The sequence below is a fragment of the Protopterus annectens genome, chromosome 11.part0 (genome assembly GCF_019279795.1).
Source record: "Protopterus annectens isolate FY-2018-M chromosome 11.part0, PAN1.0, whole genome shotgun sequence".
Taxonomy (NCBI): Eukaryota; Metazoa; Chordata; order Ceratodontiformes; family Protopteridae; genus Protopterus; species Protopterus annectens.
In genome coordinates this window covers 698,029,051-698,056,162 of record NC_056745.1, presented here as the reverse complement: position 1 = coordinate 698,056,162, position 27,112 = coordinate 698,029,051, and the positions used below count along the sequence as shown (strand labels likewise).

Below are 27,112 nucleotides of genomic sequence, written 5' to 3'. Positions count from 1 at the left end.
AGTCAAACAGGTTTAGAAGACATGACCTGCCCTTTACAAAACCAAACGTGGTAGGGTCTAGGGTTTGGAGGTTCCCAATGTTGTTGTTTATGAGTTCCATGATGATGCGCTCCATGGCCTTGCAGATGAGGCTCATCAGGCTGATGGGGCGATAGTTCCCGGGGTTGGTGGTGGCTCCTCCCTTGTGAAGCAGGACAAGCATTGCCATGCACCACTCAGTGGGCACATAGCCTGGGGTGAGGCTGTGGTTTAACATGGTATTTAGGTGAGGGATTAGTTTGTTTTGTAGTTTATGTAACACGCAGCCTGGGATGCTATCTGGTCCCATGGATGCTGTGTTTTTTGCTTTAGAAAGGGACGTTTTCAACTGGGTGTCTGTGATTATGGGGGCAGCGCAATCTTCTGGTATAGATATGGGCCCTTTAGGGGGTGAGGGTAGGGTAAAGTTTGCACTGAACCTATCTGCCAGTATATAGGCGATATCAGTTGGTTCAGTGAATTTTGAACTGTTGTGCTGTAGGAGCAGATCTAAGAGTTGCCATTTAGGTTCTTGACATAGCTAAAAAATGCTTTGTGGCTATCTTTGGTGTCCGTTGCGATTTTTCTTTTAAAGCTCGCCTTTAAGGATTTTATAAGGGATCTTAGCTTTTTGCTAAGGTTGGTCAGGCAGCTCCACCATTTCTGGGTTTTTATTCTTTTTTGTAATAATTTCTTCCTTCTATAGTAGAGCTTGTTTAGACTGGTTTCATTTTTTGGAGGAATGGGTCTTGGTTTTGTTCGGGATAGCATGGTCCATGCACTCATGTAAGTGCTTGTAGAGTGCTTTTGTGTAGGCTACAGCAGATTCAATCAAATTGCTTTCTGCGTGGGAGTAACGAAGTTTGCCACCTCAGTCTTAAGTAGCATAAAGTTTGCTTTGGAGAGGTTTTTCACTGTGGTTTCCTGGTTTCCTTGGGGGGGGGGTGGTATGTGAATATTGAGGGTGATTTATTTATTTATTTTTATTTCAGTTTGATTACCGGGGAAGTCCACTGGGCCAAGAAGAACCCATTTTCAGTGGAGACCCGGGGAGAAAAGCTCCAAAGGCAGTACAACCAATACAATGTATGAGAAGAATACAAAAGAATGTACACACAGCAAGAATACATAGTAAGAACACTGCAAATGCAAATTTACAATAGAATGTACACACAGAAAGAATACAAAGAAGAACACAGCAAATGCTAAAGAAAAAAACAGCAACAACAAAAAATAAAAAACAACAAAAATTTTTTTTTTGTACAAATAATTTGCAAAATTTTCAATATTTTCATCCTTACAGTGAAGTTAGAGTCAGCTAAAAACATTTAGCTAGAATTAGAGTGCATAAAGCAGGAGTACAGGGACTTAGTCTACAGGAACCTTGGAATTATGTAGGGTGAAAGCAAGAACATTTCCATTTTGAAGATAGGTATAAAAAACGTTGGGTTTTAAAGTATTCTGTGTTAGGTATGGTTCTAAGAGAAGGAGGAAGAGAGTTCCATTTCCTATCTAGAGATAAGGATAGTAGTTGCTGGCTGGCGGGATGTTTAGGTCTGGGGATGGAGATTAGATTTTGGTGTTCAGATCTTAATGATCAGTTGGGGGTGTAAGGGGGAAGGATGTTGGATAGAGCAGGGCATTTTTCTGGGTAGAATATTAATTTATAAGTGGTTGTTAGTTGGAGATAGTCAAGGTGGTTTAGGAGTTCTAGCCAGTTTATGTGGGTTGAGATTTTGGATTTAGTGGCGAATTTAGAGATTTTATTATAGCAAGCTTCAAGTTTAGAGGAGAGGGAGGCAGACAGATTAGTTAGAAGAGGGGCCCCATAAAGTAGAGAGGAAGGAGGTAAGAGGTAGCTAAGGTTTGCCTAGAGGATTTTGAAAGAAATACATTATTCCTTTAGAGCATACCTAACTTTTGGTGGTTTTTTTTTATGTTTTGTTGAATGTGGAGGTCGAATTTAAGGTGTTCGTTAATGGTTATGCCAAGGAGTTTAGTGAAGGGTACTACATCTATAGGGGTGTTGGTTTGGCTGAGGATGTTGAAAGTGTTTTTGTCAAAGGAGGAAGCCTTGGTAGGGGGGAAAATTAGTATTTTGGATTTATTGGAGTTGAGGGAGAGGTGGTTTAGGTGCATCCAGTTTTCTGTAGTGGAAAAAGCTGTTTGTGTTTTGGAGAGAAGTTCAGAAAAATTGGGGGCGGCACAGACTATGGTAGAGTCATCAGCGTATTGGATGACTGTTGAGTCAGGGAGAGTAGTGTGAAGGTTGTTTATGAAGATGTTGAAAAGTATGGGACCGAGGATGGATCCCTGAGGAACGCCGGTAGGAGTAGGTAAGAAGGAGGAGTTAGAGTTCTTCCATCTGACAGCCTGAGATCTGTCAGAGAGGTAACTGGAGAACCAGGAAAGAGTATTAGTGGAAAGATTAAGGCTGGAGAGGTGGCACAGTAGTTGTGTATGGGAGATGGTGTCAAAGGCTTTAGATAGGTCTAGCAGAACAGTGGATACAAGAAGTCCAGATGAGTTTGTGGTCTGATCTAACCAACGAGGAATTTACCTTAGGTATGGAGCACTTGTCCCCCATGTTGGTGATGACCAGGTCTAGTATACTGTTGCCCCTTGTGGGGGTGTTGATAAGCTGGTCCAGGGCATTTGAGTTAATATATTCCAGGAAGCGTTGAGCAAAGGTATTAGTACTTGAGTAGTTTTCCAAGCTGATGTTTGGGTAATTGAAATCACCCAGTATTGGGGTGTTTGGTTGGACCCTCATGTTTTCCAGTACCTCGAGGAATGAGGAGTGTGGAGTCTTGGGGCAGGGATGGTGATCTGTAACAAGCTACAATTTGGACTGCAGTTTTGCCCATTGTCAGTTGCACTTCGATGATCTCTGAGGCATCATACTTTGCAACTAGTCTGGAGGAGTGGTTATCCTTGATGAATATGGATACGCCTCCTTTTTTGATGTTTCGGTCCAGGTTTTGTGGCCGAAATGTGTGGTATGAGTTGTAGCCTGGAATCGCTGGAGTGCTGTCTTGAGCCTTGAACCAGGTCTCAGTTATTGCACAAATATCGGTGTTCTCCATTTTGAGAAGAGCCTCGAGTGAGTGCATTTTGAGGTTTAAACTTCTGGCGTTGAGCAGCATTACCTTCAGTTTTTTGTCACTGGTACTTATTACAGTGGTGGGTTTGTCTTTTGAGCCTTGCCTAAAAAAGGCACTATGGGGGTGGCAAGAGCCTTGGCCAGTATCCTGAATCCCGGGGGTGACAGGTGCAAGCCATCTCTGGTGAAGCATCGTGGCTTGTTGAGCATGTCATCCCAGGCAGACAGATACTGGATCCCCTTTGAATGACACCAGAAGCTTAGCCAATTGTTGAAATTTATCATTTTTTTCCTTGTACTGAGGTATCATTGTTGGTGAAGGTAAGATGCTACTCAGGGCTAGAGTCATACCCACCTTGGTTACATGATCAGAGAGCTCTTCTATGTCTCTTTTCATGTAGTTTAGGGAGATATGTCTCAGGTCATTCATACCAACATGGACAATGACAAAGTCATAGTTGTACTTGTTGTGGAGTGACGTGAGTGCCTGCGTGATGTGGCAGATTCTGGCGCCCAACAAGCAGCTGACAGTAATGTTCTCTTTGTCCAGCCTGGTGAGTGGGACATCAGTGTGCCTGACTATGGAGTCTCCTATTACAATTCTCTATAAAGTGGCTAAACTTTCTCTAAATATTAAATCATTGGCCTATGAGTCACAGCTATTCTTAACTAATGTTTTCACATCATGACAAATTTGGTATAATTTAAACTATAGGTATTTTTGTATTATTTTGAATTTTGTAAATTATTTTTCTTAGAATATTTTTGTAATACTTGGAGCTTTTCTCCTGGGTCTCCACTGAAAATGAGCACCTACCCATTCGGACTTTCCCCAGTAATCAAATGTCAATAAATAATTAAATAAAAACTAAAGATCAGTCAGGAAGGATAAAATTCTGACTATGACCCAGGTGACCTGGGATCAGCTGGCAGATCATGCATCTGCATGAGCTGGCAGAAGAAAAGTACAGTCTTGTACCTACCATAAATGTAGATGTCCGATAGGTATGCATCTGCAGTCATAACATATGGGTTGTCCTGCCTCAGGCAGCCCTTCGGTCGGCCAGATTCCATAGTCTGGGTCTGGCCTCGGCTGATGTCGCACTTTCCCCGACGTCAGAGCGTCTGGGGTATAAAAGCATCAGCCGATGCCATTTTCCTTAGTTTTTCTTGCCCCAGATGCCAGGTGCCCTCTAGGAAGGCTAAATTTGGATAAATGCTGAAAAGTTCCAAACATTTGCAAAATTATATACATGTATAAACAAACAAATACACCATAATAGATTCCCCCAGCTAGCTAAAAGAGGGGTAAGTACCCTAGGAATACCACAGAGGGGTAGGAGGGAGGGTAATCCTGACTGCAGATGCATAACTATCGGACATCTACATTTATGGTAGGTACAAAACTGTACTATGTCCTTCAAGGATGCATCTGCAGTCATAACATATGGGTAGAATACCATAGCCAATCTGGGGAGGAGGTACTAAGAAAAGGATGGTGTAGTTAAGATCCCCTGCAGGACTGCAGTAGCAAACCCTGCTCTGGATCTAGAGTATAAAGGTAGATTGTAATGCTTGGCAAATGTATGCACGGAGCTCCAAGTAGCATCTTCTAAAATGTCCTTGGTAGCCACCCCTCGTAGGAAGGCTGTAGTGGTGGCCGTGGCCCTTGTGGAGTGAGGCCTGATGTTTTCAGGAACTGTCTTTCCATGAAAGGAGTAGCAAATCGAATGCAATTTCCTATCCATTTTGAAATTGTCTGTTTGGAAATTGCTCTTCCTTGCACCCCAGTAGCGTATGCTACAAAAAGTTGGTCAGTTTTTCTGCTAGTTTTTGTTCTGTCCAAGTAGTAGCGTAGTTGTCTGTGTATATCCAGGGTGTGCAAAAGTTTTTCCCCTCTATTCTGTGGATTAGGGAAGAACGTAGGCAAGTGAATAGCTTGGTTCAAGGATACCCTAGATACCACCTTTGGCATAAAAGTAGGATTGGTTCTTAGTGAAACTCTGTCCTGGTGTAAAATAAGAAATGGCTGCACTGCCATTAATGCTTGTAACTCAGATACTCTTCTTGCTGAAGTGATTGCCAGAAGGAATGCAGTTTTCCAAGATAGAAACTGTAGATCCGCCGATGGTGCTGGCTCAAAAGGAGGAAGTGTCAGTTTCTCCAGCACAAAGTTGAGATCCCAGGCAGGTAGAGGGGGTCTTCTTGGAGGTTTAATATTTTTGATCCTTCTCAGAAATTGTCTGAGGAGAGGGTGCGAGAAGATAGGTGGATCCACATTGCATTCTGCTGAAATTGCTGAAGCATGAATCTTAATGGAAGAATAGGACAGGCCATTGTGGAACAATTCTGCTAAGTATTCTAGGATATGTGTTATGTTCGCCACTGTGACATCTGAGCCTTTTGATGTGCTCCAAATGAGAAATCTCTTCCATTTAGCTGAGTATGTCTTCCTTGTGGAAGGCCTGTGAGCCTCCAAGATAATGTCCTTCACCCTCTGGGATAAAACAGTTGGATTGGGATTCAAGGAATTTTCCAGGCAGTTAGCTGCAATGTTTTCAAGTTGGGATGCAGGGTCTTGAAATTGTTCTGCGTCAGAAGAAGAGGCCATAGGGGGAGAGGCCATGATTTTGCCTGAGACATGCTTCTCAATAATGGATACCAGTGTTGCCTTGGCCAGTCTGGAGCTATTAGTATCACTCTTGGCTGTTCCTCCCTGATCTTCAGTAGAACCTTGTACATCAATGGGAGAGGTGGGAAGGCATATACTGTTAGGGCTTTCCAGCTGAAAGAGAGAGAGTCCACTCTCCAAGCTTGTGGGTGGTATGTCCTTGAGCAGAATGTCTTCAGTTGATGGTTGAGTGGGGAGGCGAACAGATCTATCTCCGGTATTCCCCCTGTCTTTGCTATGAGTTGGAAGATGTCTGGGTGCAGCATCCATTCTTGTGCATCCATGGTAGTTCTGCTTAAGCTGTCCGCCAGTGCATTTTCTTTCCCTGGCACGAATTGGGACTGTAGTTGGATATTGAGATTCAGGCATAGTTCCCACAGATTCATAGCCATCCAGCATAGAGGGTAAGAGTGTGTGCCTCCCTGCTTGTTTATGTACCACATGACCGTGGTGTTGTCTGTCCTTATTAACAGGTGTCCTTGTTGGAGGAAGGGTTTGAATGCCTCGATTGCATGCCTCACTGCCAGCATTTCCTTTTGGTTTATATGCATGCTTAGCTGTCCTTGAGGCCATAGACCTTGGATACATTTGCCCTCCATGTGTGTTCCCCATCCTCGGTCTGAGGCGTCTGTGGTGATGGTCTGCCTTGTTTTTGGTTTGTTGAAAGGCAACCCTCTGTTGGACTGGCAGGCCTGAGCCCACCACAGGAATTCCTTTTGAAGGCATGGGATGATTGGTATCATGGTTTCTAAACTGTGACTGTGTTGAGACCATACACTCCTTAGGTACCATTGTAATTTCCTCATATGCAGCCTGGCATGCGGTATTAGAATTATGCAGGAAGCCATGTAACCCAGGGCCTGCAGGATTTTCCTTGCAGTAAGCTGAGTTTGTCTTGCCAGAATCATGAAGTAATCTGGAAGTTGTTTTTGTTTTTCTTCTGTGAGAAAGGCCATTTGGGTGGTTGTGTCCAGATCTGCACCCAAAAAGGTTATCCTTTGGGATGGTACTAGTCTTGACTTTTGGATGTTGACTGTGTATCCCAAGGTCTGTAGCAGGTGTATGGCATAGGCCAAGTCCTTTATCAAATTTTCCTTGTTGTCCGCTTGTATTAGGCAGTCGTCCAGGTATGGGTAAATATTTATTCCCTGTAGCCTGCAATGTGCAATTACTGATGCCAGGAATTTCGTGAATACTCTGGGCGCAGTAGATAAGCCAAAGGGCAATGCTGAGAATTGATAATGCTCTGATCCTGCAAGAAATCTGAGGTGTCCTCTGCAACTTGGTCAAATAGGGACGTGCAGGTATGCCTCCTTGAGATCTAGAGTCACCAGCCAAGACTCCTTGTCCAACATGGGAAGAAGTTGCTGTAGGGTCAGCATTTTGAATTTTGGCACAATAAGATAAGTGTTCAGTGAGGACAGGTCGAGAATAGGCCTCCATTGATTTTCTTTTCTTGGTACAAGGAATAGTCTGGAGTAAAATCCTTGGCCTTGTTCTGAACATGGTACCTTTTCTATAGCTTTCATCTGAAGTAAATTGCTGATTTGTCTTAAAGCCTCTGCCCTCTGATTTGGTGGAAGGTTTGGCATTCCGCTTCTTTTTGGCAAAGTGTGGAAGTGGAACCTGTATCCTTTGTCTATTATTTGCAGTGTCCATGTATCCTTTGTAATATAATGCCAGTTTTTGAGAATAAAGCCAGCTTTCCGCCCAAGGGTGCTTCCAGTTGATCCCTGGTAGGCGGAATCAGAGCTAAGTCATTGAGCCTGTCCTGGTGTAGTGGTTGTTGTTGTTGCTGTTGCACTACTCCTCTGGTTGGCAGGCTGCCACTGATGGCCTCTGTAGGAGCCCTTCGATTGACCTCTGCCTCTAGGGCGCCTGTTCCTGCCTCTCTGGGCTCTGTCCGAGTCTGGAAAGGACCAATTCTTAGTAGGCCAGTTTCTGCTGAATCTCGGTGGTTGAACTTGCAGGAAATCTTTAACTGTTTGCACAGATTTTGCCTTTTCTTCAACCTTTTTTAAGATCTCCTGAGCAGAGGAGCCAAATAAATTTTGTTTCTCCATTGGAGCATCCAGGAGTTTAGCTTTGACATGGTCTGGCAAAGATTGTTCCTTCAGCCAGGCATGCCTACAAATAACTGCCCCAGTCATAGCTGATCTAAATGAAGCCTCCAGTGCATCATAGCCACATTTTAAGAAATGATTACTAACCTGTTGTGAATTGTGTACCAAATCCTGAAGGGATTTATGGTCTAGGGGTTCAGGAGAAGAAAGTTTCTTATTCAGTTCATCTAACAAAAACTCTTGGTACTGTATCATATGAAATTGACAGTTTAATGCCCTGACAGAAAGAGTTGCAGAAGTATACACATTCTTTCCCCATCTCTCTAAAGCTCTAGACTCTCTTTCAGAGGGTAGAGGATTTTTGGCAGTAGCGGCCGCAACCCCTTTAGGGCCCTGAGAAATAGTTTCTGGGTCTGCAGAATGGGCTTTATACAGATGGAAATGAGAATCTGGGACCCTGTAGTATCTGTCAGGTTTGGCAGGGGCCGGAGGAAGAGTATCAGGGGCTGTACTGACATCATTGTACACATCATCAATTACATTCAGAACAGGAGGTATAGCTAAGGGCCTATGCTGAGGCAAATGCAAAAAGGTCCTTAATCTTTTTCTAGAATCAGAGAAATCCTGACCTTGCCATTGAAAATGCTCTCTCATGGAGTGTAGAGTCTCACCAAAGGAAAACTCTTCAGGAGGGGAGGCCGAAGGGATAGATTCCTCAGCATCTGAATCTTCATAAGGCGAGTAAGCCCCTTCCTGGTGGTCTGACAACTCAGACCCATCCGTGGAATCATCTGAAGAGTGTGGGTCAGAGGGGTCAGTCCTGGGCCTTTTGTCTGGAGGAGGGTGAGAGGCCCTGTCTGGGTGAGATTGTGAACCCCTAATTAAGGAAATAAGGTCCTCAGCAAGGCTGAGGATCTGTGAACTAGAGGAAGGCCTCTGGGAGGTAGATTTGGTAGGCAAAGCTTTAGAAAGTTTGGCAGCTTTAGCCCTTGAAAAGGCCTTAATGGACATGGAAGCAGGGAGCCTAGCTGACCCACGTGCAGGAGTAGAAATGTCCAAAGGTATGGTGTCGGACATTTCCTGAACACTGGTTTCGGTAGGAAGTTCTGTAGCCGACTCAGCCGGGGCCTCCCGGGCCTCGGTGGTCAGATGTATGGTTTCGGAAGAAGGAATCTCCGAGGACTCGGGTTTCAGCCGAAACCGAGGCACTCGCGGTAGGCCTAGCCGTGGTTTCAGCCGAAACCGCGGGCCGCGAGTGTCAGTCCTTTTCCTTGCGTTTTTTGACCATATGCGAAGTCGGAGTCTCCAACGGCATCTTATAAGCAAAAGCGGCTCCAAAAAATTCCTCTGCAAACTCCGACTGACGTCTAAGAGTTCGTCGGTTGAAGGAAGCACAGGCTAAACAGGCCGATACGTCATGGTCTGGGCCTAAGCAAGGAAGGCAGTAGGAATGGAAATCCTTATGAGGTATTTGTTTCCCACAAGTTAAACAATTATTTACTTTGTCTGACATCAGCTGAGGCAAGAAAGAGTCCCCAACGGGGTACTTAGCTTTTTTAGAAGTCTTTGGTAGCTGAAATCTCTGGATCTGACCGACCGGCACTTGCGAACAGCTTCTGCTTCAGGCACCGCTCGGCAAGAAAGACTGGGGAAAATGGTGTCGGCTGATGCCTTTATACCCCAGGAGCTATGACGTCGGGTGAAGTGCGACATCAGCCGAGGCCAGACCCAGACTTTGGAATCCGGCCGACCGAAGGGCTGCCTGAGGCAGGACAACCCATATGTTATGACTGCAGATGCATCCTTGAAGGACATCACATAAACCCAGCGATACTGGTTACTGTCTAACACTTTAATACAAATGAATCTACTGGAAAAAGTCAGAGAGCCTTAAAGGCTCTGATCCCACACACATGAATACCACTGACAAAGTTTTCTCCAAGCTATCCCTTTCAAACTGGAACAATACAGCTGACAATATTCAGTTACTCAATAACATTTACAGCTTCAAGGAAAAAAATGGAATGCATGAAAAAAGAAATTGAATGCAACTGCTTCAGAGACATAAGCTAGCTAGAAGCCGTTTGCATAATTATCCATGCTAACAAACTACAGACCTCCACCAAACTGTATTCAACATAAGGTTATGTGTAGAAGTGCCGGAAGGAGTGAATATTTAGCTTTATTTACAGCTTTTGCAGGTATATACATGTATATTCATGACAGTATTTCTGTCATCAATATTCAGATTACTTACTAATAGAATGCATCTATGGTCAACTTAAATTTATTAAACTCAATTAGGTCTAGTATGTAGTCACTGAATGTTGGTGGGGTATATATAAGTATGTAATTACCTGTGTGAAAAACTGAGGGGCTGCCAGCCCAGCCAGATAGAATTTTGTAGATAGTTCTATGTCATTGTAAATGCTAATATAATCCACAGACTTGTTTTACAAAGGTAAAGATAACTATATGTTGTACCAAGTTTCAAAAATGTAACCACCCTGCTGTTAAGTAGAGAATTTTACAACTGTGTTTGATCTCAAGCTCGGAGACAGGATATCTGGGCTAGGAAATTCTTTCTGTTGTTTTAAGACAGAGATAATTACTAGATTTTACATGTAAAGTGTCCTTTATTGCTGTGGCTTCCTGGTAGGTGTAAGATTACAAAGATATGTTCAATTCTGAGTTCTATGAGCCTGGGGAAACTTCAGCAGAGGTGTCAAGAATGATGTAGTCTGAAATGACTCACCAGTAAGGTGTATTATCAATTTAAGGGCTATCTCAGAAAGAAAGCACAGCATTTTGTATCTTGTCTTGGACCTAGTAAGAACATTCACTCACCAGCACTTACTTGCTCTGTGTGTAAGTAGTATTTAGAACAGTGATTTCTCTTAGAGATAGATAGGAATATAGTCAGATCAGTCTAGATGTTTTCTATATTTATATCAGACTATCCTACAATATTGTTTTAAAGCATGTCCTGTGATTTCTGAACTCTGTAATGTCATTGTGCTGAAGTAATAAGTATTGTCTTGTGTCTTTATTAGTTATTATGAAATATTTTTAAACCTTTCAACTGTGGCTGTTTTGTGTAGAGATAATTTAAGCTCTAGAGTACTTACATGTATTTGGTGACACTGTACAAAGCCACTCCAATAGCCTTGCTGTTCATCACACTTACTAATCAGGTAATAATAATATTGCACAGTAAAATGGGACACCCTTTGGTAAGGGCCTTTACAGTAGCTGATAAGGGTAGTTGGTGGCAGTGGATTACTACCTTATAGCCTGGGTGGAAGGGGGCATAGCTGGAGAACCTGTGCCAGCATTCCCCAAGAGTGTCTATGTGTTTGTATATAAACCAAATCTCAAAGGGTTTGTGTGTGTCTGTGTGTGTGTGTGTGTGTGTGTGTGTGTGTGTGTGTGTGTGTGTGTGTGTGTGTGTGTGTGTGTGTGTGTGTGTGTCAGCTACTTGGGCAGGGACACAAAGCACTGGTTGAATAGAGAGGGTGCTGAAGATTTTGGCTTGACCACTAGGCTGAGATCTGAACCTACAGCTGTGCTAGTGGGGAGTCTTATTGGGGATCTGGAGAGAAAGGGAGAAAATAGCCCCAGATTGACTGTGATCTCTGTGTGCTCTTAAGGGAAATTGCACTTTACTGTTTGTGTACTTGTTATATTCCTAATGTGCACACCCCTCACTGGTGCTAGTGGTAAGGGTTGAGGCTCCTTGATTACTGGGCCAGTGCAAGCGCATCACAACCTGCTGCTAAAATTTATGTATGTTCAAATTAAGATTAGTATGTACTTATAAAATGTTAGTGTAACATGAATAGATATATTTATGTATTTGTGTATTATTTCAGTGATGTATGTCTTTCTTCTTAAGAGTTGCACTACTTTCCTATGCTAATTTGCTAGAATCTACTGTCAAATTTCAAAACCTAGGATATTTTGTTTTATTACACCTTAATGAATTGCTGCTAAAGTATGTACTGGAGTTATAAGTACAGACTGGATTTATACTGAAAGTGTTGTTCTACTCACGGACACTTACATGATTACTGAGAAAAATATACATTTGTATTTCTATTGTGAACTCCATCATGCAATGCAAAATCTTCTTCAGTGTGAACAGCGGATCAATTTTCTTTTTGTCTTACTTTTGTCATGTTTAGCCTGGGTCATGGCCAAAAAGGGAGTGCTATTACTTATACTGGTGGCATTGTCAGGGGTTCACAGCTTGTCACCCAGTGAAAAATGGTGGAAGCGCTAGGGGACTTGGTGAACCAGTGGTTGAAAGCATGCATCAGTCCCCAGCAAAAGCTTCTTTTGAGGCATCAAGTGTTGCACCATTATCTAGTTCTGCCTTCTTCAAGTAGGGAGGGAGGTCAGGGTGCTACTGATCTTCTCTTGGGTCTAGCCTAGGAACCATGTAAACATGACTGCACACCCACCCTATCCCTGGTGTTCTCGTTCCTCATATTTTGCCTCCCTCTCCCGTTTGTGTATGCTCATTTACCTATATTCCTACTGTTACACACATCCTTTTATTCTCCACATAAAATTATAAAAATAGAAACATCACTGAAGGCCATTTACTGTGGCTTCCCAACATTCTCACAACATCTCTGTAGCACAGATGCCTGCTTCTCTTTGGGGCATTTCTGGATGCAGTTATGGGAAATAATCTCTCACTGCCAAGTCTACCATTTATGTGAGCAGGTTTTTTAATTAGTAGTAGCTTGGGCACAAAGTTCCAACTAGTTAATTGATAATTACCTTTGAGCTGCAGCAAGCCTTAGTACAATTACAAAAGGCCTGTTTCTGAATCCCATGGCCTAATGTTACACTTACTCTTGTTTAGCTTGAGGTTATACTATCTCAGTATAATTAGAAATTAAATTCATCTTTTATCAGCTTTTTCTGATATAGCATCTCATACCATTATGTTCAGCTTGAAGTTATGCTGTCTCAGTGCATTTAACATCTAAATCAGTCTTTTGTAATACTCTTCTCTGGTCTTAACACCACCTTCCAGCCCTCAATCATTTTAGCAATCATTTCAGCAACAGGCTCTCTGAATCGTTTTATAGAATGACAAATACCAAATAGTTCAAGGAATCAGTACCCTTTTATATGCAAAATAAATGTACAGATGCTGGAGCTTTCTTCATTAGGCTTAATTTGCTTGCATCCCTAGTTAACATCAAGAACAGCAAAATGTGACCTACTAAGAACCATTTCTTCCACTGAAGAAGATGACAACACTGCCTGTTTATAGTTTTGTCATCATATAGGAATTGTTCAGGCTCCACCACAGTACCCATGCCATTCCATTAGTAAGTAGTTTTAATTTGTTTCATAATCATGCTCATGTCCCACACTCTGCTTAGCATCCTTTCAGCTTTACCACTCAGGTCTACTGGGTCCTTCTCAAAGCTTGCATCACTGGTGAGAATTAGGACATTCACATATACAAATATAATAAACTCCCTACAACATCCCAGTCTAGTAAACAAATTGCCATGCTCATGAAGCAAATCATCACTCTGCTGGTACCTCCCCACACATGACATTTTATCAAATCAAATAATCTCTTACAGCTGGAGCTTCTAGTCCCTCTTTCTGAAACTGAATCATGCATTTCTTATTCTTATATTCACAAACAGTTTATGCCTTAAAGGCAACATCCAATGACTCAAAAAGTAAGCAACTTATACAAAGAAGACTTTAGTTTAGTATCTTTCTGAACCAGCACTTTCCAAACATGAGAAGGCATTACACAATGCTCTGCAATTATATCTAATTTAATCACCAGACCTGGCCTGTTTTGAGATTTTCTGCCCAAATTTCTCACCCATCAACATCTCTTGGCACAAATAATTTGCATCACATTCTTGCTCATTAATCACTCTTTAGACAATTTCTGTCCTCACAAAAAGTTTTTTTGTGCTCTCTTCCTTCACATGTAGTCTTTTATTATTGTAGATTAATTTTACTACAATGGTTTGTTTTACAGCAACTTCTATTCACTTGTTTCAGTGTAAGACATTACTTTTAGCACACCTACTCACAGCTCCTGCAGAAATAAGCAGTGGCACATTTATGACTTTTCAGTTCTATTATGGTTCACTTTATTCTAGTTTCACTGATCATCTTGTTTAAATACTCTGTGAGGTTATTCTAGGTTAGGCAATGTAATCTCACCCACTCTTTAGGCATCATTCCCTTGTTCAATACTGAATCTGTGTTTTGCAGCAATCTTCCTCTCATCTGATAATCTTGAACGTCATACAATTCTGTCTCATACTAACAAATCATGTGACTCACTAAACTTACAGCCATTGGCTCTATTCCTTTACACAGTAAAATGTACATCAACACTTTCTGTGGGGCCTTATGGATGCATGAAGACCAAATTGCAGGTAACATGCCAATTTATTTCTTCAGCTTACATTAACAATGAAACATTTATTTTGCCATTTACTCTTTCTGTCTCTCCCCCTCTCCGTTCAAATGCTCAAAGTTGAAACTATTACAGACTTTCAGTTCTTCTTCTTTATAACATGCAAAAACACAGCACAGTCCAGCTTTTCATTCTTCTGGGGCATTCTAATCACAGTCATGAACAAATGGAATTTCTAGACCAAATTCTCACATAAAGTGCCCTGTAGAGATTTTGTGTAGTTGTGCCACTTCTCATATAAAAAGGAAATAACAATGCATAATGTTTGGTATTTAAAAATATACACGAATGACTCCTACACAACTGTGTGTCCTGCCAGCTCTATCAGCTTTACTTCTGTAATAGCATACAAGAAAACTAGACCACATGATTCACATGTTCCTACTCTGAACAGAGTTAATGGCCCCAAATACTTAAAGTGACAGACATATTTATTACAGTTGAACAACTAGGTAGAGAGTGCTACAAGAGGGATTCATGTTCCCAAAATGAGCTAATGGCTAAAATGCATATTCTCTGGTTGGTGGCAGCCGGAGAAGAAATAGCCTAAACACTACAGCGGCATCCTATGCCTCCTAATGGGGAACAATATCTCAAATTTTTAACCAATAATCTTGTGCAATGAAGAATTTCCAGACGGAGCATGTTTTATTGCTTCCCTTTCTCCACAGCTAACCATCAGCTGCCACCAGTTCCTCTCCTTGTTCACTGGTTCTACAGGACCTGCCTAAGCCACCACTCAGCTTAACCCAACCCAAATCAAAAATCTATAAGGAGATCAAGGATGCCAGTGCAGCATCATACTACTGCTGGGGAGTGGGCTCCAACTCCCCCTTACCCCAAGGCAGCAGTGTGAGCTCTGCAACAGCTGTCTACAGGAGGTGTATGCATGCTTCCAAGCATGCACAACCTCCTAAACAATTCGTATACCTCTTTTAATGTGGAGTTCATTAAGTTCTTAATGCTCTCTCGCCTAGAATAGGTGAGCCAATGTCAGTAGCTCACTCGCATCCCTCCATCCGGTCATTCCTGTACCCTTGCCTCTAGTCAAATTCAGGTCATTTGGGAGCACTAAGGGCTTTACCCGTCTGTGCCATGGGGCCAGATTTACCAGGTAAAATACTGAAGGGCAACATCAGTTGAACCTTCGAAATGGAATTTATTCCCAAGTTATGAGTATGAGAAGAAAATTCTCTGCTGCATCTCTCCTGGTCAGATAACTAGATGGATACAGTGATAGTGGTTAACTCCTCTTAAAAAAACAGTCACGCTCAGAGATCTTGGCAATAAAATAAGAGAGTCAATTACAAGATATGTCTCCCAAGAATAAGCTAAATAGCACAGAAACAATGATTTGCCTCTCTTTTTGACAGAGAAGGGGAAGAGAATGGTGTATATTGGAAATAAATTATTATAAAAATTCCCTTTGCAGTTGCAATAAGACTACAATATGTAAAATATAAACTGCCCGTTAAGTGTGTGTGTGTGTGTGTGTGTGTGTGTGTGTGTGTGTGTGTGTGTGTGTGTGTGTGTGTGTCTGTGTATGCGTGTGTGCATTTGTTTTGTGCTCTGTGTTCATGTGAATGAGTGCATCTCTGTATGTTTGCATGCCTTGCAGTTGAATGGCATCTCACGACTGGCTCTCTGATGAAAACAGGTGTTGGCAAATGAAAGAAATAATGACTGAACAAATACAAGAATGAATATTGGATCCCTACCACTTGGAACATTTGCTGGCAAACTTCTGAATCAGGTTTCTGTTTATTGTTGTCTTCGCATGCTTTAGCTGCTTCTACACTCTGTTATACTTGGGCCATGAATAACTTCTCAAGTAAGATTAAAAATTACTTCAGGATACAAAGGAAAACTACTGCACACATGCAGCCTTGGTGGTTGTGATTCTATCTTAATATTTTGCTGTGTTTTTGAAAGTGCAGGTTTATAGCAATATGCAGGGAAAGTGCTGCCAACAAAAAGTAAACTGTCAGTGGGTACATTCATTTTAGATATTTTTATTAATTGTCAATATAAAAAAGATGAATCCACAAACAGTATAATGACAGTATGACATAATAAGGAAGTAATGTAAAAACATGAAACACATTAATAACACTTGCAAAACAATTACAAATAAAAGAAAGAGTTCTTAAAAAACTTTGTAACATCTTGAAATCTGTCATGCATCAAGTCACAATTTAACAAATAATCAAAATAACTAAAGCTAAAAGTCTAGAACTGAAAATAAATGAAGGAACCCACAAACAGAAAATCTAAAGTAAGAATGTATATTAGTCAGAAATTATTTGAAACATTATCTTCCAAGCATTATTTCCAAAAAGAAAAGAAAAAAAAATATGTATATATATATATATATATATATATATATATATATATATATATATATATATATATTACTTTGCTGGTATGTAAGCCAATAAATATTCTGACATATCCACAAACTTAGAACCACAGAAACCAGGATTACATGAACTATCAACTCCACATCTGAAAGTTGACCTCACAAACAGATGTCTAGGCACAAAGTCTTTAATAAAAAACTAACTTTAATAGACCAAATAATAAATACACATCAAATGCAACAGGTTAATCGCTTTTGTTCCAAATATTTTCTTAGGAACTTCATCAGAACTAATTAACAAAGTAATTCAACAGCTTAAATACCTCATTCAGTCACATGCCCACCCAACCAATGACCCATAACTTTTATTAAGAAATCATTCTGAGACCATTTAAAAACTTGTGTAATATCACAATAAATATATAAAGCACAATGTATAAAAATGGATATACAAAAAATAATAATAAAATAAAATAACATGTTGCAAAATTAACATTCCAAACTTCTTGATTTCAAAATAGAATTAACTGAACAACTATCATTAAGTCCTGGAAAAACCATTGCATTTAATGTAATTTGCAGTTGTAACTCACATTTGTTCAAATGTTAACTAACTACAAAACCACTCGTGTCTCATTTAATTTGCTCTATCATCACAAATTCAATCCTATGTGACCCATTGTCCTTAATATGTCGAAATAAGGCATTCGTTGACTTTTTCTTTTTTATATCATTCAAGTGGTCATAAATTCTATCACATAACCTCCTTGAGGTCTGCAGAATGCCTGGCAAAATTTACAATTAGCCAAAATACACATTTTTGGAGTCACAGTTAAAGTGTCCAATAATATTATAGGTTTGTTCTTATTTTAAATTCATCAGACTTTACCACAAACGAACACTGGGGGTAACAACCACACTTGGACATCCCATTATTGTGAAGGGTCTTAAGCCTTTTAAAATCACCTTTTTCCAAATAATCTTTAAATGCCTTCCCTTTTCTATATACTATGTTTGTTTTTCCCCCAGTTTCTTCTTTATATCACCTTCCAACATTAACAGTGTTCAATTTTTGTTAATACTGTCTACAATTGCACCACAATCCAATGTGCACTTCATTATACACAATCTATTACCATCCAACTTTTTTAACTGTGGGTTGTTTTACATCTAAATTATTAAAATTACCATTTTTTTTAATGGACGAAAAAAACTTTCATCCTTTTACTAACTACTTCTTCCCTAATTTCCATAACAAAATCATTGGGGTAGCCTCTCCTTTTAACATTTTCACCAACACATCACATTCTTTAATAAACAGCTCAAAATCAGACACCATTCTGGAAACCTGCACTAGCTGGCCTTTAACCACAGCTTTTTTCTGGTATAATGGGTGCCAACTGTTAAAATGTAAATACATATTAAAAAATGTGGGTTTCCTTTATATGTTTGAATAATAACCAACCTTATCCAAATCTTTTCTAATTTCAACATCCAAATAATAAACACTCTCATTATTACTGGTATAAGTAAATTCTAAAAATTCAACTGTTGTTGTTGTTCTTCTTTCGGCTTTTCCCGGTTAGGGGTCGCCACAGCGGAACTCCGGCCCACTAATAGTTGGCAGTTGATTTTTATGGTGCCAAGGTGCCAGCCCGATGCCCAACCTTCAACGAAGGCATGCCCATTCACGCATGTCTTTCGAACGTCACTCAACCATGGGGAGGACATGCTGACTCCACACAGAAGGCGCTCCAGCCGAGAATCGAATGGGAAACCTCTATTGTGAAGCGACAATGCTACCGCTGCGGCTTGTTAATATATTCAATAAATTCTACCAGCCTCTCATTTGTGTGAATCCACAAAACAAATATATCGTCCAAAACTTTTGTGTACAACCCCCAGGATTTATTGAACCTACTATTAAAATATGGCACTTTTCACAAAAGGAAATGACAATATTGGCAAAGCTAGGGGCATAAGCTGCCCCCACTGCCACTCCATTTACCTGTTTAAAATACAAAAAATTAATTATTGTTATTTGAACAATATGAGTCTGCATACCATCATGTTTTCAAAAAAGTGGATGACATTTATGAGACTATTTTGAAGAGAAAACAATATAAACTTCAAAGGGATATGGACTGTTATAGGATGGGATCAGTATATCTGAAGCCTGCCGGTTACCAGGGTGACAGAGAGACAGACAGGAAGTTACATCGATGAGAAAGAGGAAAGAATGTCATAACCGGGTAGCTCCTTTAGCACAGAGGGAAATACAGAGACCAGAGAGACTGTCGAACAAGAAACAGCGGAGGAATTATTCGATTCCATGGGCAGCGAGGAAGTATATCGTAGACAGGGAGCAAAACTGAAACAGAAATTTTACGACTCATCCAACAGGAGGTCATACTGAATGATAACTCCATGGAAGATGTGGCTATGACTGTTAAGTTGGTTAAAAATGAATTGAATGATTTGGGGGTTTATAACTTTTCTTGTAAGGATGTGAATGTGAAACATGCTAATTTGCTCTCTAAACGTCTAACCTTCATTCTTTCAATGAGGGTGAATGTAGTGGATACTTTAATTTATTTAAAATTATTTACAGTAGAGAGTTGATTGTCCAAACGTCGATTATTAGAAACGTCAGTTATTAGAACCAGCCTTCCAAAGTTTTCGAGTAAGAAAATCATAAAGTCTGAATATGTAAACATTATACATATTTCCATGAACATGTTTTTTGAGCTTGTAGCCAGCTTGTGTGTGAAAAATATTCTTTATTATTCATTGGAATCACTGAATGGTTGAAAAGTATATTCCTGCATGAAGACAAAAAAAAAAGATTTTAGAACTTTTTTATCCAGTCTAATTATATGTATGATTATCCAAACAATTTGATTATCCAAACTACCCTAGGTCCCAATTAGTTTGGATAATCAACTTTCTACCGCATATGAACATTAAACCTGGCATTATGGTTTTCTGAAAATGAAATATGGAATGGTTTTGTTGGTAAAAATTTGAGTAGGACTAGTTGTTTCAACCATCCCCTCAATCATAATTTGCACGGATTTGAAAAAAATGTGTAAAGTGGATATCCCAAATATTTTGAGTCAGCCTGTTACTAATAAATTTTATAATATGTCGAAAGAGGAATTTGAGATGTTAAAGGACCTTAGCGATGATAGGTCTATTACAGTAATGAAACCAGACAAAGGCGGTGGGGTGGGTGGTCGTAATGAATTGTGAGGATTATAATAACAAAATTAATACTCTGTTATTGACTGACTCATATGCAATTATCAAAAAATGAGATTAATGTGGCCTTTGCCAAAATACATTTTTTATTATTTGACATGCTTACACAAGGGCAAATAACTAAAAGTGAATTTGAGTATATGCACAATGACAAACATGTGATAACAAGTGTGTCTGAAATCTCTAAGATTCAAAACTGTTTATTCGACCCACCATTGAGACCAAAATTACAGGGTTCCAGGTCAAGACCACATTTTATTGCTAAGTTTATTAATGCATTGAAGGAGTGTGTCAATAAATTGCTTTGTATTTGTAGAGATTCCTGGCACTTTTTAAGTCAAATGAATGAGCAGGCATTTGAGGAGAAGGTGATTTTGTTACAATAGATGTTAAAAACTTGTATACAGTAATACCCCATCACATGGGACTTGAATGGTTTGAAGACATTTTACTTGAACAAGGTATAATGTCAGGGGATAAAAGTGAATATGGTTGTTTCCCACATGGAAGTAGTTTTGAATAATAATGTTATTTTGTTTTGAAAGCCAGTATTTTAAACAGGTAAATAGAGTGGTAATGGAGGCAGCTTGCATCCCCAGTTTTGCCATTACTGTCATGTCCTTTTGGGAAATGTGTCATGTTTCTAACAGTAGGTTCAACAAATCCTGGGGGTTGTACACAAGATTTTTGGATGATAAATTTGTTTTGTGGATTGGCACAAATGAGAGGCTGGTAGAATTTATTGAATATATTAACAATACAGTTGAATTTTTAGAATTTAGTTATACTAGTAATGATGTATATTAATTATTTGGATGTTAAAATTAGGAAAGAATTGGATAAGGGTAGTTAGTGAACATATGAACAAATGTGAGTTAGAATGGCAAATTAGATTAAATGCAACATTTTTCCAGGACTTAATGATATTTGTTCAATTAATTCTATTTTGAAATTAAGAAATTTGGAATGTTAATTTTGTGATGTTATTTTGTTACTTTTTCTGTATATCCATTTTTATACGCTGTGCTTTATATATTTATTGCGACAGCACACAAGTTTATAAAAGGTCTCAGAATGATTTTTTAAGAAAAGATCTGGGTCATTGGTTGGGTTGGTCATGTGACAGACTGAAAGAGGTATTTAAGCTGTTGCATTACTTTTTTAATTAGTTCTGATGAAGTTCCTAAGGAAACATTTTGAACAGAAGCGCTTAAGCTGTTACATTTGATGTGTATTTATAGTCTGGCTGATTAAAGTTTGTTTTTTATTAAAGCCTTTGTGCTTGGACATCTGTTCATGGGGTCAACTTTCAGATGTGGAGTTAATAATTAAATATTCTGACATCTTGTTTTCAAACCCTTTAACAGCTGTTTCTTTACTGAACAGCCAGTCAGTATATTATTAAAATTAAAACATTATCTTTATTGCTAACAATATTCAGTGCTCCTGAGGCAGATTGTTGCCAGGTATAATGCTGATGGATTAAGAGAAACATTTCTGTTATCTGTATAAAAGTCCTTCTTGCCTTTATGCCAGCTCTCCATCAACTTCTCCCAAGCTGTAGGGGCCATCACCTTGGCAACCATCAGGACTGCTCTTCCCTGAAAGCATGCAGACCACCAGCCTTCACTATAAACTCTCAGCCCACCTCATGGCTCACTGGTACAATCCCAAAGGCCATCCACTGACAGCTTCTGGGTTCACAGGAGGTGGAAACATTATCACCATCAACCCCCCATCCTTTAAGATCACCAGATGGGTCACAATGATCCACACTAAAGTGGATTTGCAGTGAAGCCTTCATTCACTTAGACAACTGGGTGTTTCTTAATAAGCCCTAAACATGCCCTAGTGGTGATGTTATCAATGCATTATCACAGAGTATCCATCCCTGACATGTACATGCTCCCATATATGCCTCCTGACAGATTGGGATAACAAGCTGACATCATCCTGATCAATGTTAAATACAAGTCTCTGCTTGCTGAATACAGCAGTAGATCAAGAAACACCTCCTCCTTCCCCCAGAGTGACTGAACAGACACACAACACACATTCTTGTCTCCTACCCTGGGTCTTCCAGTGCCAGAGCCTCTACTCAAACTTGGGTTGACTGGTGCATAATCAGGCCTTTTTCCTCTCTATGCCACCCAGCCGGAATATTTTAGTCTATTTATAGAATCCCATAACATGTAATATAAATCAATGTTCACAAATAAAGGTAGTGTATCTTTCAGTAAAAACAGGACAATATGGACTTTTTTGGAAGAAGTTACACAAGCATTATAATAGATCACTAACTGAGTATAATACTGTTTTGTAAAGGGGATGTATTGAAACAAGAGAAAACATATTTTTCTACTCTGATGGAAGCAACCAATGAAAAAAAATACTTTAATCATTGATAATCAACTCATAACTGTAAGGCTGGACTCTGCAGAAATGGGATTTCATAAAGTTTTGTGCAAAATCTTTGTGGGGGAGGGGCTGTGCCCTCCACCTCTTACTATTATAAATATCTTCCAAGTTTGCATGACTTTTAAGAAAAGGGTTCAACTTGACAAAAGTGACATCTGACAAGCTGGTTGATAATGAAGTGTTTCACTTCCCTTTTCCACATATTTTTATTTTTTAAGAAACTGTCACACTCTACTCAGGTAGATGAATGAAATAGGGAACCATTGTACTTGATTTATAAAAACATTAAGACTGAAGTGAACTTCTGAGAAAAGTACAGTTGTGTACACTTACCATAAATGTAGATGTTCGAGTGTATTCACTGTTGCAGTCATTACATTTGGGTAATCCTGCTGGCAGGTTGCCCTCAGCCGGCCTGAATTCCAAAGTCTTGGGTCCTGCATCGGTCGCTGTCGCCCCTTCCCTGACGAAGCAGCCAAAGCCATTTTCTTCAGTTTTTCTTGCCTCAGATGTCAGGTGCCCCCAAAAAGGGTAGCCAAAGTTTATATATATATATTTATTTATTTAACATTTGTTGACCGGGAATGTCCGACTAGGTTCCATAGAGCCTGTTTTCAGCGGAGGCCCCGGGAGAAATGCTCCAGATGCATGTCTTTGGAATGTGGGAGGAAACCGGAGTACCCGGAGGAAACCCACGCGAACACAGGGAGAACATGCAAACTCCACACAGAAGGCACCCCAGCCGAGAATCGAACCGGAGAACCTCTTGCTGTGAGGTGACAATGTTAACCACTGCACCACTGTGCCGCCCAATATATATATTCAGAAATACACCAATATAAATTTTACCTTCATCTATAAGCAAATACACCACATAGGTAGTATAAATTAGAGAAGGAAAGATAAGATCCAAAAGAAAAAAGGGGGAAGGCGGGTTGGTAACCTGGACTGCAACAGTGAATACACTCGAACATCTACATTTATGGTAAGTGTACACAACTGTACTATGTTCTTCATGTTTCACTGTTGCAGTCATTACATTTGGGTAGAGTCCCAAAACTATGATTGGGAGGCTGGAACTAGACAGCAATAGGAGCGGCTATGAGGCCCTACAGAACTGCAGTGGCAAAGCCTGCCCTGGATTTAGAGTAGAGTGGCAGATGATAATGCTTTGTAAAGGTGTGCACTGAACTCCAAGTAGCTGCCTCTAAAATGTCTCTGGTTGGTACTCCCCTGAGAAAGGCTGCTGAGGTGGCTGCAGCTCTGGTGGAATGAGGTTTAATGCCTTTGGCACTGGTTTGCCATGGTGTAAGTAGCAGAAACGAAAGCAGTGGCCTAACCACTTAGAAATAGTCTGCTTTGAGATAGGCTTTCCTTGTGATCCTGCAGCATATGCCACTAGTAATTACTCTGTCTTCCTAAAAGCTTTGGTTTTGTCCAAGTAGAATCTAAGTTGTCTGTGGACATCCAAAGAATACAGAATTCTCTCCCCCTTGTTCTGTGGATTTGGGTAAAAGGTTGACAGATGGATGGCTTGGTTAAGAGCCACACTGGACACTACTTTAGGCATAAATGCTGGGTTTGTCCTCAGGGAGTCCCAGCCTGGATGAAAAATGATGAAAGGTTCCACAGCCATGAGCACCTGTAGCTCTGAAACTCGTCTTGCAGAAGTAATTGCTAAGAGCAGAGCTGTTTTCCAAGATAGAAATTTCATATCAGCAGTAGCAGCTGGCTCAAAAGGAGGCAGGGTGAGCTTTTCCAAGACATAGTTGAGGTCCGATGCAGGTACTGGTAGTCTCCTTGGGGGCCGTAAATTTTTGGCTCCTCTGAGGTACTGCCTTAATAAAGGGTGAGAAAAAAGTAGTGGCTCTGTACTGTAATGAGCCGAAATGGCAGAGGCATGAATTTTAATTGATGAAAAAGATAGACCTTTGTCCAGCACCTCAGTTAAGTATTGCAAAATCTGAGGAATATCTGGTACCGCTGTATGAGTTCCTTGTGCCTGGTTCCAGGCACAGAATCTCTTCCATTTTCCAGCATAAGACTTTCTAGTACTAGGCCTTCTGGCTTCCAGAATGACATCCATCACAGCTTTACTGAGAGTTGTTTTTTTGTATGACTACATTAACCGCCATATTGCCAAGTTTAATGTCCTGAGTTGGCTGTGCATGATCTGATTGTTTTGCTTGGACAGTAGTCGTGGTATTTGAGGTAAGGTCCAAGCTGGGTATAGAGATAAGTTTCTTAGTATTGGATACCAGTACTGGTGTGGCCAGTCTGGGGCAATCAGTATCATCTTTGGCTTCTCCTGTCTGACCTTTAGGGGCACCTTGGGGAGGAGAGACAGTGGAGGAAAGGCATATACTGATAGGTTTTTCCAGCTGAAAGATAGGGCGTCCACTTTCCATGCTTGTCTGTGATAAGTCCTTGTGCAGAATCTTTTTAGTTGGTAATTGAGAGGGGAGGCAAATAGATCTATGTCTGGGCATCCCCATTTCCTTGTTATCATGCTGAAGACTTGTGGACCCAGCTTCCGCTCGTGGGGATCCATGAGGTTTCTGCTTAGTTCGTCTGCCAGAGTATTTTCCTTTCCTGACAGGAATTGTGCTTGCAAATGTACTTGGTAAGTCAAAGCTGTGTCCCACAAGGTCATGGCTAGTCTGCAAAGGGGATAAGAATGTGTGCCCCCCTTCTTGTTTATATACCACATGACCGTGGTGTTGTCTGTCTTTATCAATAGTTGTCCCGGATGAAGTAGGTCCTTGAAGGCTGTCAGGACACTTTGAACAGCTAACATCTCTTTATGATTGATATGCAGATGCATTTGGTTTAAGGACCATGTGCCCTGAATCTTCCTGCCATGTGGGCTCCCTAAGCATAGTCTGATGCATCTGTTGTTAGTGTCTGCCTGGCTGGGGGTAATGTGAATGGCTGTGCCTTGTTTTGGTGACAAGCCTTTGCCCACCATCGAAACTCCTGTTGCAGGCAGGGAATGAGAGTAATGACTGTTTCCAGGCTGTGGCAATGTTGAGTCCAAACACTTTTTAGGTACCATTGAAGTTTCCTCATATGCAGTCTTGCATATAGAATTAGTAGGATGTAGGATGCCATGAAGCCCAAAGCCTGCAGAATTTTTCTTGCAGATAACTGGGCCTTTGTTGCCAACATTTTGAAATAGGTAGTCAGTTGCCTTTGTTTGTCTGGTGTGAGATATGCCATCTGGGCAGTTGTATTCAAGCTTGCACCCAGGAATGTTATCTCTTGTGAGGGTACTAGTTTTGATTTCTTTTTGTTGACTGTGTACCCTAAGCATGCTAGAAGTCTTTTCACAAACGCCAGATGTTGAAGAAGAATTTCCTTGTTCTCTGCTTGAATAAGACAAGTAAGGATATATTTGTATTCCTCTTTGTCTGCAGAATGCAATTACTGGTGCCAGACACTTTCTAAAGACCCTGGGCGCAGTAGATAAGCCAAAGGGCAGTGCAGAGAATTGGTAATGCATTGAACCAGCCTTGAATCTTAGGTATCTTCTGCATGATTGTCTGACTGGAACATGCAGGTATGCCTCTTTTAGGTCTAAAGTCACAAGCCAAGCATTATTGCCCAGCATGGGCAGAAGCTGCTGCAAAGTCAACATTTTGAATTTTGGAATAACCAGGAAAGTGTTCAGAATACATAGGTCCAGTATCAGCCTCCGGGCCTTGTCTTTCTGAGTATCAAGAACAGTCTTGAGTGAAATCCTTGTCCCTGTTCTTGCTCTGGTACTTGTTGAATGCCCCACATGTCCATGAAGTATGAGACTTGTTTTTGTGTCTTTGCCCATTGATTTTTTGGCAGATCTGGCCAGCTGTTTGCCTTTGGCAGAGTATGGAAATGGAACTTGTAGCCTTGTGACACTATGTTTAGTACCCTCTTGTCCTGGGTTATGATGTGCCAATTTTGAACAAAAAGTGCTAATTTTCCCCCTAAGGGTGCTGCCAGAAGATAAGTGCTTGGTGCAGGCAGGGGGAAGTCATTGGGACTGTTTTCTGTATGTTTGTGATCTATCTTCTCCAGCTTTGGAGGTAGAAGCACCCCATTGCTTGGGCCTTTAAGAACCTTGCGCCTGGGATCTGCCCCTAGGGCATCTGGATCTGCCCCTTTGAGGTCTGTCTGACACAGGAAAGGACCAATTTTTTGTAGGCTAGTGTCTACTAAACCTAGGTTGCTGTACTTGTAAAAAATCTTTGACAGTTTGCATAGATTTAGCTTTGTCCTCCGTTTTCTTTAACACATCTTCTGACTTAACACCAAACAAAGTATCATGCTGTAAAGGTGCATCTAGTAATTTAACTTTAACATGATCAGGCAGATTTTGTTCCTTTAACCAAGCATGCCTCCTAATTACAGAACCCATAACTGCGGCCTTGCAGGAGGCCTCCAAAGAATCAAAACCACATTACAAAGTATGTTTTCCAACTTGTTCTGCTGCATACAATAAATCCTGCATTTCCTTGTTTTCTGCACATTCAGAATTTAACAACATTTTCTGTTTAAGCAATCCCATGATACTTAAGCATATGAAATTGACAGTTTAAGGCCCTTATAGCCAAAGTTGCAGATGTGTAAACCTTTTTTCCCCATCTATCCAGTGCCCTTGAATCAGGGTTGCCAGATTTGCAGAATGCAAAGGGACAAAAAAAAAAAAAAAAAGGTCTCTCACGACAAGTGAAGAGCAAAAAAAAAAAAAAAAAAACAACAAAAG

At 40.5% G+C, this 27,112-nt stretch overlaps 1 protein-coding gene across 1 annotated transcript in view; it reads right to left on the bottom strand.

The window, feature by feature from the left end:
• LOC122814984 (F-actin-monooxygenase MICAL3-like) overlaps positions 1–27,112 on the bottom strand; it is a 489,064-nt gene that overhangs the window by 240,650 nt on the left and 221,302 nt on the right. The gene's annotated exons all lie outside the window — the stretch shown is intronic.